The sequence below is a fragment of the Olea europaea genome, chromosome 19, assembly GCF_002742605.1.
Source record: "Olea europaea var. sylvestris chromosome 19, O_europaea_v1, whole genome shotgun sequence".
Lineage (NCBI taxonomy): Eukaryota > Viridiplantae > Streptophyta > Magnoliopsida > Lamiales > Oleaceae > Olea > Olea europaea.
In genome coordinates this window covers 10,184,630-10,199,154 of record NC_036255.1, presented here as the reverse complement: position 1 = coordinate 10,199,154, position 14,525 = coordinate 10,184,630, and positions in this window count along the sequence as shown.

Below are 14,525 nucleotides of genomic sequence, written 5' to 3'. Positions count from 1 at the left end.
ATAAAATCAATATTCATCTAAGAAGATGACAAAGAATACGTTGCTTTTGTGGTTGTACATCTCATGCAATTCGGCACATCCCATTAGCATCTTGAATATTTTCTTGCTATTCAAAATTAATCTCCAATATTTGCATTAGATTGTTCACCGTTCAAAAAAGAACTGCATATTTCTCACATTGTTAACTACAATGAGAAGTTAACAATCAACTTTCTTATACTCGAAATCTGATTACCTGAGCCTGTTGGGCAAATTTTCCAATAAAAAGATAAATATATATATATATATGTATATATATATATATATATATATATATATATATTTGATGTGGAGTTGGAGTTGAAGTTGCAGCAACTTCTATGAATTCAGTCCAATATATGCATTGCTGAGTGTTAGAGGATTTCTATGATTTTATAATCAAATGTATTTTGATCTTTTCAGTAGTTCCTCAATGTGTGCCCATAATCCAGAGGTCTTATTTTTGGTTTGTGTGTGTAGTTTACTCTTCTAGGAAGAGTGCTTATTGATGGAGAATAATCTATAGCAGTTAAAGATTATAAATCTTTAACTTTCCGAGTTTGAGTTTCTAGTCCTTTTTTCAGTAGGAATTTTTTTGGATATATAAATATACTTGTCGAGTCTCATAATTTTGTAGAGTCAATCAGTATGACCGATATTGTATTGTGCGATTTTGCCTAACCCTTTTAATGATAGGGCTCCTAGGCATCTTATTGAATAGTTCTATTCAAAATGTTCTGATTGCAATGACTAGTGATTGAAAGATGGAAGTGAGCTTGATGAGCAGTGCATTTAGGATGTACTAAGTGAGCTCACCTAATTAAGTTTCCATCGCCTACAAGTTCCTTCATAGACTTGTAAAAGAATGAATAATGATCAATACCAGCCATCTGGCTATGCTTCTGAACATAGTGGACTTTATCCATTCTTATTCTCTGCAAAATAAAATTGTATTTAATAGGAAAGAAACATGGGGTTTCGTGAGATGGAGCCTGTTAAGTGAGGGAGCTGTTTAAATTAGTGGGGGCATAATATTAGGGATTTCTGAAAATAAGCTGTTAGGGCCAATAAAAGGGGTGGGGATCTGTTAGTCATTCAAAATATTATAAGTTGTTTTGGCGAGAGATGCCTCTTTAAAGCTCAAGAGTGCATTTGTACTGCCTTTTATTCTAGTATATACTTTGCTGTTATGGGTTACTTTTTGTAATTCATTTCGTAATTTATCTAGTGTTGGTTCAACCAAAAACAAAGAAGGAACCTCTATCTATGGGTTAAATTGTCTATCTAGATTTATTGATAAGGCCCTTAAAGAGGAGAAGTAGTTGCAATAGGGAACCTCTCCTAGTTGTTGTCAATATGATTTCGTGCATTTCCTACGTACATGAATTAAAATGATGGCAACGACTTTTGTCAATAGTGTACTCTATCTACACAGACAAAGTATCTCCAATAATTGGACTCTAAAGAACACACTCTTGAGACGTGATATATGATAACGTTTGATATGAGTTATATAGATAATTGAAAGTGCGCAGTTTAGTCCCTGTCATTCCTACTTGATTCTAGCATATATTTATTGACACCACACACATAATCTCTTGGTAAAATTTACCGAAGTTCCATCTAGGTCAGAAGGCATTTAACATAAGTTCTAGAGATGACAAGAGATTTTTTTGTCTGTTCATGCTCTTATGGTAGCCTGGACTATAGTGCAATCTTCTGGTTGTTGATTACGGTGTTATGATATAAATGAACTTCTCCTAAACATTTCAGGTGATACCTCTTTCACTATGGATTGAAGAAATACAGACTCCAAATGCTGTTTTGTCGAAGCACCAAGTATCTTCAAGGTGGGAGGCTCTTTCCTAGAAGAAATATGCAGGCTACGAAGAAAGTACTGGGAATGATTTTTGAGATTTAGCCAACCCAATAGTTTGAAGACAACAAGTTGTAAATTATCTTCTTTTATACAATAATTTTTTATTGTTTAAGAGGAGTGTAAAATGATGTTGATTTAATGGGCAATATGTAAATGAAAATTTTTCTTCGATTTATTACAATAATGTGTTTTGTCTATTTGGTATGGATTAATAAAATTATATTAATGTCATGTTGGCCCAAAAAGTCTTTTTTATTTTGTGGTTGATTTGGTAAATTGTTATACAAATAGGAAAAATACAAAAAAAAAATAATAATAATAATAAAATAAAATAAATATCCTACGGCAACGTTCAATGAACGTTGCAAATGCAATTTTTCGCAACACTCAATGAACATTGCGAATGATGGTTTTCGCAACGTTCATTGAATGTTGCGAAAACCATCATTCACAATGTTCATTGAGCGTTGCAAAAAATCACATTTGCAATGTTCAATGAACGTTGTCAAAACCCTCATTTGCAACGGTCTTTGAACGTTGCCAAAACTTTTCCCTCTACAGCAATGTTGAAACCCACAACAGATGCCTGAACATTGTCATAGGTCTTTGGCAACATTTTTTGACCGTTGCGAAAGGTGATTTTTGGTGTAGTGTTCTTTTCTGTGATGCGTGGTGATGTTTTCGTAAGTTGTTTGACCCATATTTTCCAATATGAGTGCTGCATGAATCAAAATGGTGAAAGCTATCTACAACACAAGAAAACAACAAAATAATCAATTTCAAAGTAAGTCCTTCAACTACAGGAAAAGCAAATGAATAGCAAACTCCTAAACCAAGTAAGATAACGACCGATGAAGTTAGTCCTAGCAAAGAGAGAGAAAAAATTCCTGTGCTTCATTATTGCAAAAGGTTACAAAAGAGATTAAATGGTTCGAGAACGTGTGCCTGTATTGCAGCATACGAGAAGTGTCCAAGATCAACAAACATTATTTCTGAGCCTGATGGAAAATTCACAGAGAATAGTGTCATTCTAATGCGGTGAACTAATTTTAATGGAGAAAGCAACAAGTCCACAAAAAATAAAATAGGCAAAGCATCCGTGACATATTATGGATGCATTTAGTGAGGCACGATAGTAACCAAATGGTTCATGAATGACTTGCATCAACATAGAGGAAGCATTTTCATGTTGTTTGTCAATCACATATAGCTCGCCTACAACCTGGCATGACGAAGTTTTTAAACATTGAAATAAAATATTCAATTTATAGCAAAAGAATCAATTTTACGACCATGTCCATGGTATTAACACATGAAAGAAGACTAAAAGTAACCCCATTTGGTTCTAGTAACATTAACAAATTCGATGCATAATTAAAACATATACATTATATATAAATCTAAATAGATTAAGAAAAATGACATATGTAGTTAAATCTGTAGTAGAGAACTCCTAACACATCCTGAAATGAAGTGAAGTAATCCTAAATTAAAAATTAATCTTACGTTAAAGAAAATGAATTATGAAGTACAACAATAGAAGAAAAGGGGAGAATTAGAAAAAAAAATTACTAGCAATAATACTTCCAACTTTGGATAGCTTATGTTGACATACAAAAAGTTCAGCCCAAATCGAATAGCCCAAGGAATAAAGTCCAATTGGAGGATCCCCAAATCAGATAGCCCAAAGAACGGTCCAATCAGACAATTCAGGATAAAGGCCCAAATAGGGAAGCCCATGAACGCGGTAATACCATCGTCGCAAGTCGTTCAAGATTTGAGCGAATGGATTGCCATACAGTCGCCCAGAGCTGTGACCCTGTTCTCGCCCAAACCTTCGAGTCGCCCAGAATCTTAAAAAACATAAGATGTTATAGTTACCCAAAAATGCGGTTAATGAAGCAGTTATTGAGTAGCCCTATCACGTTCCACGATTCAAGGAATTCAATTGAAGACGGTTGAACGACAAAAAGTAATGACAGCAGTTAGAAGAGGGAATTCCATGATAAGTTGGCCACTCTAAGAAAGTGGGCAGTTATAGAGCGATCAAGCAGTTTTTAAGCGGTTGATTACGAAGAGATCATCCAGGGAATATAAAAGGAAGAAAAGACATAGAGCAAAAGACCCCAAATCAAACACTCTCAAACAGAGAATATGTAACTTTAAATTTCTTAGTTTAGATTTAAACACTTCTTTTCAGTAACTCGTGTGCTTGCGCCCCTTGGAGGCATTCTATTTTTATTTCCCAATTATAAAGTCATCGCTAATAAAAAATACCCCTTTTTGGGACTTTGTCTCAAGAGGTTTATCCCTTACACAATTCTCTGATCCCTTTTTAATTGTTAGCGATTAACCCACGCGAAACAATTTGACACGCCCGGTGGGACAGTGGTGTTTGGTGTTGAAGATACAAAATGTGAAACAATATGCTTCAGAGATCCGATAAGGAAGCAGCAAGTCAGGGAGGAGTCCAGTCTGTGATCGAGCGATATGAGGAGCAGCATAGCTCTCCAGTGGTGTTTGGTGTTGAAGATACAAAAGGTGAAACAATATGCCTCAGAGATCCGATAAGGAAGCAGCAAGTCAAGGAGGAGTCCAGTCTGTGATCGAGCGATATGAGGAGCAGCATAGCTCTCCACAAACAGATGGACAAAATTAGAGCAGTAACAGTCGTTACGAATCAATGACAGAGTTGAGTCCTCGAACTATGCGTGTACTACTTGGAGAACTCACACAAGATGTCGTTGAACAGGTAAATCTTCGAAACATTCATAATATGGAAAGATTTACCCAGAATGGGAATGCACATTATGACAACATGGCCAAACAATTGAATACTTTGAACGAAATAATGAATAAGTTAGTAGGCCAAATTTGTCAACCAGTTATGCCTCTTGCAAATTACTTTCAAATTAGGACAATTGTTGGACATAATCCCCCAGTCCTAAATCCAAGTCAAGGGATAGAACCACATTTTGGTCCCTCTACTTCAAACCAAGGGGATGGTGTAATGCTAAATCAGAATAATGGTAGTGGTACGCCTAACTTGGAGGTAATCCAAATGTAAGAGATAATGTCATAAATAATGGACAGAATACCCCACATGTTAATGAGGGAATAAATGTTCAGGCTAATGGTAACAATGGCCCAAATCATGGTAACTTTGTTGCCAATCAAGGACCAAACATCAGGCCCCAAACAAATCTACCGGTTAACCAACCTATAGGAATTCCATATGATCCCAACGTCATGTTGAGGAATCAAATTATGGAAATTGTACAGGATCAGATGGTTTTTGGGGGACGTCCTGTCATTAGGCCGACATACACAAAGCCATATCCTGATTGGGTAGACCAAGCATATCCAAAGCTTAGAGGGTATAAAGTGCCAGATTCTCACTGTTTACCGGTTTAGGGGAGGTGTCTACTCTAGAACATATAGGGCGATTCACACTGCAAAGTGGTGACGTAACTGATTATCATAAAATAAGGCTTTCCCCTAGTTCATTAACAGGAGTAGCTTTCTCCTGGTTCATCAATTTGCCAGCGAACTCTGTTTAAACATGGCAACAATTGGAACAATTATTCCACGCTCAGTTTTATAAGACTGAGTCTGAAATTACGTTGGCCGATTTGACGAATCTACGTCAAATGCCAAACGAATGGACAGAAGGTTTCCTCCAAAGGTTCAAGACAGCAAGGAGTAAATATTTTGTACCTTTACCCGAAAAAGAATTTGTCAAAATCGCTCAAAGTTGTTTGAGCTTTGATTTGAAAAAGAAATTCCAAGACAAGAAATTTCCTGACTTTTTTCAATTGAGCACGAACGTGATTAGGTATGAACGATTGATAAGAGAAGAAGAGCAGATAAAAAATTCTAGCAAGGGGACTTATTATAGAGACCCAAATTTTGATATTCATACCATCAATAATGAGTCATACGATCAGACCGAAATGTGTTTGGCCGAATTAGTCAAAGGAGACACGTATACTTGTCCTATAATGGTTAAGCCTAGACCATCGGGCAAGGATGAGCCTATGAAAGATGAAAACATAAAAGGTAGAACGTTCTCGTTCGATATAACCAAAGCTGACCTTATATTTGATAAATTATATAAGGATAAGCAGATAAAGTTGAGCGATGAGCATAAATTGCCAAACCTTGAACAAATTAAGGGTAAAAAATATTGTAAGTGGCATAATGCATGGTCACATTTGACTAGCAATTGCTTGGTTTTTCGTCATGTGTTACAGGATGCCATTGAATTAGGACGAATTACGTTTGATGATAAGAAGAAGATGACAGTAGATGAAAATCCTTTTCCACAGCCACTTGGAGTGAATATGGTGATGTCTGGTTTCAAAAACAAGTTGCAAAAATTCAAGTTGGTTATAGATGATGGAGAAGAAGATCCTGGACCACATCCCAATGTCTTTGAGCGTATTAAAGGGAAGGAGCCAAAAAAGGATGAAGACGTCTTGTGTGCAAGATGTAAAAGAGAAATGAGTGGGAATAGGGAAAAACCCGGGATATGGCAGCATCCCCATCGCCCTACTTTCTTCCCAAACGCTCAGTCTGGTAGAAGGCTAGGTACATCGTTCTATAAGAGACCGCCTTTTGAGAGGCAGTTCAAGCCAGTAAATAATGGGAGAACATTCAGGCCGCAACATCGCCAACCAAATGTATGGCATTCGTTCCAGTATAATGCAGGAAATGCGATACCCTTCAACGAGATGACTAGAACCCAACAAAGGCGTTTCAAACCAAATTATGGACGAATGATGAGACAACAACAGGAAGGGCCACATCCTAAGGCACCTAAACTACCCGAGGTAGCCAATCAAAATGTTCTCAAAGATAGTGAAGAGACTGGTACAGATGAATCAATGAAAGAGTTGCCAGAAACTTCTTCTGGGAGATTGAAGTTTGAGCGAGACAGAAGGGATGGAGAAGATCTAGATCAGTCCCTTACTATTCAGTTTGGTACATTACCTCCTGTCGTGGCTAATAACTATTTACTAGTCAATGAGTTCAAAAATAAAGAGAAAGAAGAAGAAGAAAGAGAGAATAACGAAGGAGAAGCATGCGTGCTGGAGTATGAAGAAGGCCAGACTTCTAGAGAGGCCTACAATGGTAAGGAAGATGATGGTATGACAGACATCGAAGAGGAAATCGACCTGGAAGCAGAAAGAAGAAGGAGAGGAGTATCGTACAATACTCTGTTGAAGCAACTACATCGAGAGGGAGTTCGTGAAGTAGATTTATTGGGAGAACCATCTGAGCGTTCTTTCGATTTTTACGTGCTGTACGGGACACCCAAAAGGAAGAAGAGAGTGCCTCGCTCTGAAAAGTATGTATCACCTCCAAGAATAATACCTCCTCCCACAGGTTGGGTAATTGAAGATGAAGCATCAGAAAACTGTAAAAATGAAATTCAGGAGACAGAGGCTCAGTGCGATATGCTGCACGTTGACTTATCACAAAAGGATAACTCAACAGAAGACAAGCAGGAAGTAGAAAGAGGCTGCCGAAAAGGTTATTTTTAAGCGGCCAGCCATGAAATTGATTAAACACTTGAGGCCGTTGTACGTTAAAGCTCTAGTTAACATCATACCTGTGGCAAAAGTGATTGTCGATAATGTAGCAGCTATAAACACCGTTCCATCTAGGATGATGAGGAAATTTGCAAAGACAGAAGGGGAAATGATTCCAACAGAAGTCATCCTTACAAGTTTCAATGGAGGAGCAACTGCAGATAAGGGAGTTATGCCATTGGACATAACTATAGGTACAACTATTAGGACCACAGTCTTCTTTGTAATAGATGGTCCTAATAGTTACAATGTGTTACTAGGAAGAGATTGGATACACGAAAGTCACTGTATATCCTCATCGCTCCATCAATGCCTGGTTTTTTGGAATAACAAGGGAGAAGCAGAGGTGGTGCAGGCCAATCATAGGCCTTTTGTCGCAGAAGCAAACTCAGTGGAAAGGTTCATGTACGAAGAAAACTATAGACTTGTCAGGGTAGTCCAAGATGGGGAAGAAACTCAGATTGTCGCGCAGAGTAAAGATCTATTTTCAGTGGACGCACTCACTGAAATGTTCAGTCAGATGAGGCCAAATATAGTGACCCTAGAAGAACCAGTAATTGGCAAAAGAATAATCAAGGAGTCTTGAATGAGTTATAAACAACAAAAGCAAATGGCCGATATTCAGGCCTTCAAAGCCAAATTAATGGCTTTCAATAAAGAATGCAAGGACAAGACGAAAGAAGAGGCAGCCCTGAAAGCGTTGAAAGACAAATTAGCAGTATTCGAACTGGAACAAAGTATTGGCCGAGAAGTCAATAAGGTGGATTATTTAGAAGAAGAAGTTCTTATAAGGGAGCTGGACGATGAATTAATGCGAAACATCAAGCCTGGATATGCTCAAACACAAGACCCTCTGATTAAAGTAAATATTGGCAATGAAGGAGAAGATCATCCAACATTCATCAGCCAGATGCTCGATCAAGAGGTTAGTGATAAATTAATCGCTTTGTTAAAGGAGAAAGATTGTTTTGCTTGGGAATATAAACAAATGCCTAGTTTAGATAGAGACTTGGTGGAATATGGATTACCAACTAAGCCTAATTTTATACCTCATAGGCAACCTCTCAGACATTTTGCTCCTAATGTACTCCTTGGGATTAAGAAAGAGATAGAGCGATTATTAAAAGTAGACTTTATTAGAACAGCCAGGTATGTCGAATGTTTGTCCAATATCGTGCCAGTACTAAAAAAGAATGGTAAATTAAGAGCGTGCATAGACTTTAGGAATTTAAACATAGCCACACCCAAAGATGAGTATCCAATGCGCACAGTAGATTCTTTAGTAGACTCAACTGCCAGACACGTCATGTATTCTTTCATGGATGGGTATTCAGGATACAATCAAATTTATATAGCTGAGGAAGATATACACAAAACTGCCTTTAGATGCCCTGGGTCTCTAGGATGTTTTGAATGGGTAGTCATGCTTTTCGGCCTGAAAAATGCAGGAGCAACTTATCAAAGAGCAATGAATTTAATTTTTTATGATATGATAAGCAAGTTTGTTGAAGTGTATGTAGATGATATAGTAGTCAAATCCATTAAAGAAGAGGACCATTTTGAATAGTTAAGATGTTCATTTGAGCGAATGAAGTAGTATAAGCTAAAGTTGAATCCCTTGAAATGTGCATTTGGTGTTAATGTAGGAAACTTTCTTGGTTTCTTGGTACACAAAAAAGGGATTGAACTTGATAAAAATAAAGCGAAGGTCATTTTAGAGGCCAAACCACCTAGCAACAAAAAAGAATTGCAAAGGTTTCTAGGCCAAATGAACTTTTTAAAACGCTTTATTTCTAAATGTGCAGGGCGAACTGAAATCTTTTCACCACTTTTAAAGTTGAAAAATCAAGACGAATTTGTCTGGAAAGAAGAACATCAAAAGTCTTTTGAAAGCCTGAAGACATATTTATCAAGTCTACCAGTGTTGTTGTCACCAATCCAAGGACGGCCAATGAAAGTGTATGTATCGACTGAAAAAGAATCAATAGCTGGAATGGTCGCGCAAGAAGACCAATTTGGTGAAGAGAGGGCGATTTACTACTTGAATAGACGGTTAACAAAATGTGAATGTAATTACTCTGCTATCGAAAAATTATGTCTTCATTGTATTTCACATGTACAAAGTTAAGGGCTTATTTACGGCCCGTAACCATTTATTTGATTTCTAGAGTAAATTTGATTAAGTATATGTTCTCTCGCCCTATTTTACACCAAAGGGTGAGCCTTTGGACTAACTTTATCAGAATTCGAAATACAACACATACCCCAAAAGGCAGTAAAAAATCAGGATTTGGCTAATTTTCTAGCCGACCATCCATGCCTTGACATGTCTGAAGAAATTGAATTAGAAATCAATTCGTTCGAACTAAAACTTTGGGTGTTGTATTTCGATGGGTCAAAAATCTCTAAAGGTGTAGGAGTAGGAGTGGCATTGATAAATCATTTAGGGATTTGCTACAAGTTCGCATTCACTTTGGATGGGATGTGCACCAACAATCAGGCCGAATATGAAGCCTTAATCGTGGGCCTAGAACTAATGATAGATATGAGGGTAAAAAGTGTAATCATTAGAGGCGATTCTCAATTGGTAATTCACCAACTGATTTGCGATTTTAAATGCCATAGTGATTCCATCATGAGTCAATATGAAATTGCCCAAGAGTTATTAGAAGAATTCGACCAAGTAGAACTTCAATACGTTAATAGGATATACAATGACGTGGCAAATGAGTTGGCCCAGATGGCCTCAGGGTACTCAAAGGTTTTAAATTGAAAGTCTACTTGTGAGTATGGAACAATATTGCCCGTGATCCAAAGAAGGGCGAGAAAGATTGAACTTCATTGCATACAAGATGGAGATGCAATGGATTGGAAGGCAGAGATTAAAAGGTTCCTTAAAAAACCTAGTGAAGGAAATAGTAGAAAAATAAAGCTGCGTATGCTAAACTATACACTAATAGATGAAGAGTTGTTTAAGAAATGCTCTGATGGTATATTGCTAAAATGTGTAAGTTTGCAATAAGCCAGGACGATCATGACTGAAGTGCACGAAGGGATATGTGGAGCTCATCAAGCTGGCCAAAGGATGAGATGGTTAATTATTAGGAGTGAATATTTTTGGCCAAAGATGGGAGAATTATGTGTTCAGTATGCAAAGAGTTGTTTAGCATGCCAAAAGTATGGTCCAACACAAAGGGCGCTAGCACGAGAGCTGGCACCTATTATTAAACCTTGGCCGTTCAAGAGTTGGGTGATAGACCTGATAGGGAAGATTTATCCCCCATCGTCCAAGCAACATACTTTTGTTATAGTTGCAACTGATTATTTCACTAAGTGGGTAGAGGCTGTACCTTTAAAGGAGATGACCCAAAAGAATGTTATAGAATTTATTCGTGATCACATCATTTATATATTTGGAATTTCACAAACTTTGATGGTAGATCACGGAACATCTTTGAATAGAGATCAAGTGAATAAATTCTTAAACGAGTTTGGGGTTAAATTAGTGAACTCCACACCATATTACACTCAATCCAACGGACAAGCAGAGTCTTCTAATAAGATTCTAAAAAATATCATAAGGAAAATGATAGATGAAAATGCCAGAAATTGGCACGAATGTCTAAACAAGGCCTTATGGGCTTATAGGATGTTGCCTCGGTCAAGTACATAAATTACTCCTTTCCAACTTACTTATGGACAAGAGGCCGTTTTGCCTATGGAAGTCAACGTGCAATCGATCAGAGTGTGTTTGCAACATAAGTTAAGTGGTGACGAGTATACCGAATCATTAGTTCAAAATTATTGGAGTTGGACGAATTAAAGTTAGACGTCCTAGATAGATTGCAGGTTCAAAAACGAAGAATGGCTAAATTTTGTAATAAAAAAGTTATAGCCAAGTCGTTCAGCCTGGGTGAATTGGTTTGGAAAACAGTACTCCCTTTAGATAGTAAAGATCCAAAGTATGGCAAATGGTCGTCCAATTGGGAAGGACCATATAAAGTAGATAATGTGTTGCCTAATGGAGTCTATCATTTGGAAGATTTAGACGGCACCAAGCACATGAGGCTCATTAATGACAAATATTTAAAAAATATATGTTCCTTCCTTATGGGAAAGTGAACAAATAAAAGCATAATCAAAGCGCATTGAACAATCGTAGAGTAAAAAGGGTTAGAGCGAAATACGTTCAAATAAATTCCTTTATTATCAAACGTTCATTATAAAGCTGCAAGATACAAGATGCTAAATGCTCTATAAACTACAATTAAGAGCAAACTAATCTCTCGGTCGATCGCCAAGTAAGAGGGTGTACTGGCCTTGATCGCCATCCCGATCGCACTGTTACAAAGGCAACCAGAGAGGTTGAGAAGCACTCTCAACAAGCAGAAATGAAGATGAAGCACCTTCGCATCGCCTTCCTAAATGCATCGCTGCAATGACGGGCAAAGAGGCTGAGAAGTACTCTCAGCAAGCAAGGTGGCTTGCAGGCGCCCTAAAAAATTGTCTTCCATCATCGAACTCCCTGTAAGGAACATGAAAACGATGGAAAGAACTTCGCTGGCCAAAGAATATTTCCTATATCTCCCATACCAAAGGTGACATCAAGAAAGATGGCAAAATGGGCGGATCAGATGATCCATTTCCATGAAAAATGAAAGTTTTGGATTGATTGTCAAAATGCCAAACAATGGCAGCAAATTGGTTTTTTGATGAAGAAAATGGAAATGAAGATGGAAAATATGAAGTATACGTGCATTTATAGGGGGGTGAAAGTGAAAAGATAGAAAATGATGTGCATTTATAGGGGGTGAAGGTGAAAAAACAGAATATGAGCAGCCACATTCGTGCCTAGTAAATGGGATTAAGCGGCCCAAAGTCTTAAAAAAAAAGAGAGAGAGAGAGAGAGAGAGAAGAAAGGGGGCAGAAATATCAAGAAAAATGTGCAAAAATTTTAGCATAAAGTAGTTGAATGCTTAAGCGATTGACGATTAAAAGACAAACGTCAATAAATACACAAGAAGCTAAAATAGTTATTCATTAACAATGATGGCTGTTGTTATGATCAAAATTAGCAATGGATATCAATACAAGGTTACAAAGAGAAAGTCAATACGAAATTACAAAAAGAAAAAGTTAAGGCATTATATGTCTTAATTACAATTCGCCCCATACCAAACGAATTCTTTCCCTAAGTCTCCCCCAGTCCTCGCTCTGCCGAGAAGAAGTGATATTCAATTCAGCCACAACATCATCATCAACTTCCAGCTTCTTGTACTGCTCGACCAAAGACTTGGTTCACTCAATTTCTTGGGAGGCATTGCATTTTTTGGCAGCCATTCTCACATTGCAGTCGTCCATCTTGGCTTGAAACTCCTTCATCTATGCAGCCAAACTAGTCATCAAAGAGTCTTCAATCATGACTTCGGAAGAGATTTCTTTCGACTCGTCTTCAGCTTTGTTGATCTCCAGAAGAAAGGACTCTTTTTCAGATACAGCGTGAAGATATTGAGTACTTTTGGCCTTCAGTTCAACATTTTTAGCCAGCAAGGAGAGGACTTCGGAATGGACAATCTTCAACGTCGCTTTAAAATCAGCAGAAAGATTGAGCGATGGAAGTGTCAGTGTTTGCTCCAATTTTGCATTCAAATGCTCAAGTTTCTCCTTATGCTTGGCAGCACTAGCCTTACCGATGTCCATATCCATGAAGGACACATACTCAAATATCGACTGCTTAAGGAACTTCATATCTTCCTTTGAATAAGCAGAAGGACAACTGGCTGAAGCAGGGCGAGATGTCTTGACTTGCCCCTAGGAAGTGAATAAGTCTTGGATGGAACGCATAATTTTATCAGCATCCTGCAAAGAAAGTTGCCAATATTGAAGGTTTCCACTACACTAAACAGAGTGGAGGTAAAGGTGAAGCAAAGATTACCTCATCAACAATCTTGGAAGGTGGCATATCCCCAGCCAAATCTGCCACCTGTGGCTCCACCATTTGTGAGGACTTCCCCTTGTCTAAGCGAGAAGACCTTGCCGCAACGGGCAGACTCATGGGAGCATCTGCAGAACTCAAAAAGCAACAAATCAAAATCAATAGCACAAGAAAAGGTAAAGCATCAAAAAATGAATTACCTTCTGCTTCGACGTTTAGGGGATCAACGCCCTGGGAAGAAGGTGGCTCATCCATTGGTTGTGATGAAGATTCTGGGACTGAAGATTTCTCTTTAAGCGTAGTCCCTTCATCAGCTGGTTTGGACGAAGCAGCCTCAGCAGAGGATGATGGAGCAGGAGTTGTCAACACCAAAGCCTTCAAAGGAGAGGCTGGACTTTTCTGAGAAATTCAAATAAACCATCAGCACATAGAAAAGTTTCAAGTATGCAGTGAATGGAAAGCACGATTGGCATCAGTCGCAAACAATCTGCGCTTCACTAACGGTCAGAGTTGTTCAAAAAGGAGATGGATGGCACGGCTAGGATTGAAGGGAGCTAAAGAAAAGCTGCTTGTCAAAAGAATATTGCGAGCATCTATAGCTTTTGCCTCTGCCTTATTAATAGTGTGGAAGTGGTCTATCAAGTTTCTTGAATAGCAAGGGGGAACGGGCCAAGTTTGGCCGAAACCAAGTTGGCTAGCAAAGAAGTGGAGAGAATATATTTCAACCCCAGCTTTGGCATTGGTCCCAGTCAAAATATCATGGAACAACTCCCTCCCGGTCAAAAACTGAATCCAAACAAACAGAGAGGTGCTCGCACTACCCATAGTGGATGGAGGTTGCACATAATTCGGAGTCAAAAAGGGAGGAAAAGGAAAGAAGGAAGGGATTGAATCCAAAGTATAAAAGAATGAAAAATGTCCCTTCTGGACATATTTACAGGTGTCAGGGGATCAATGGCTAGCCCATAGCAGCTAGCAGAAGGACTGAAAAAAGATAGAGTACCAAGCAATAGAAAATAGGCTCTCAACCACATTTGAGTGAACCAAAGAGACCCACTGCCAGTAGGAGATGCACCATTCTTCAATTGGGATTGAAAAG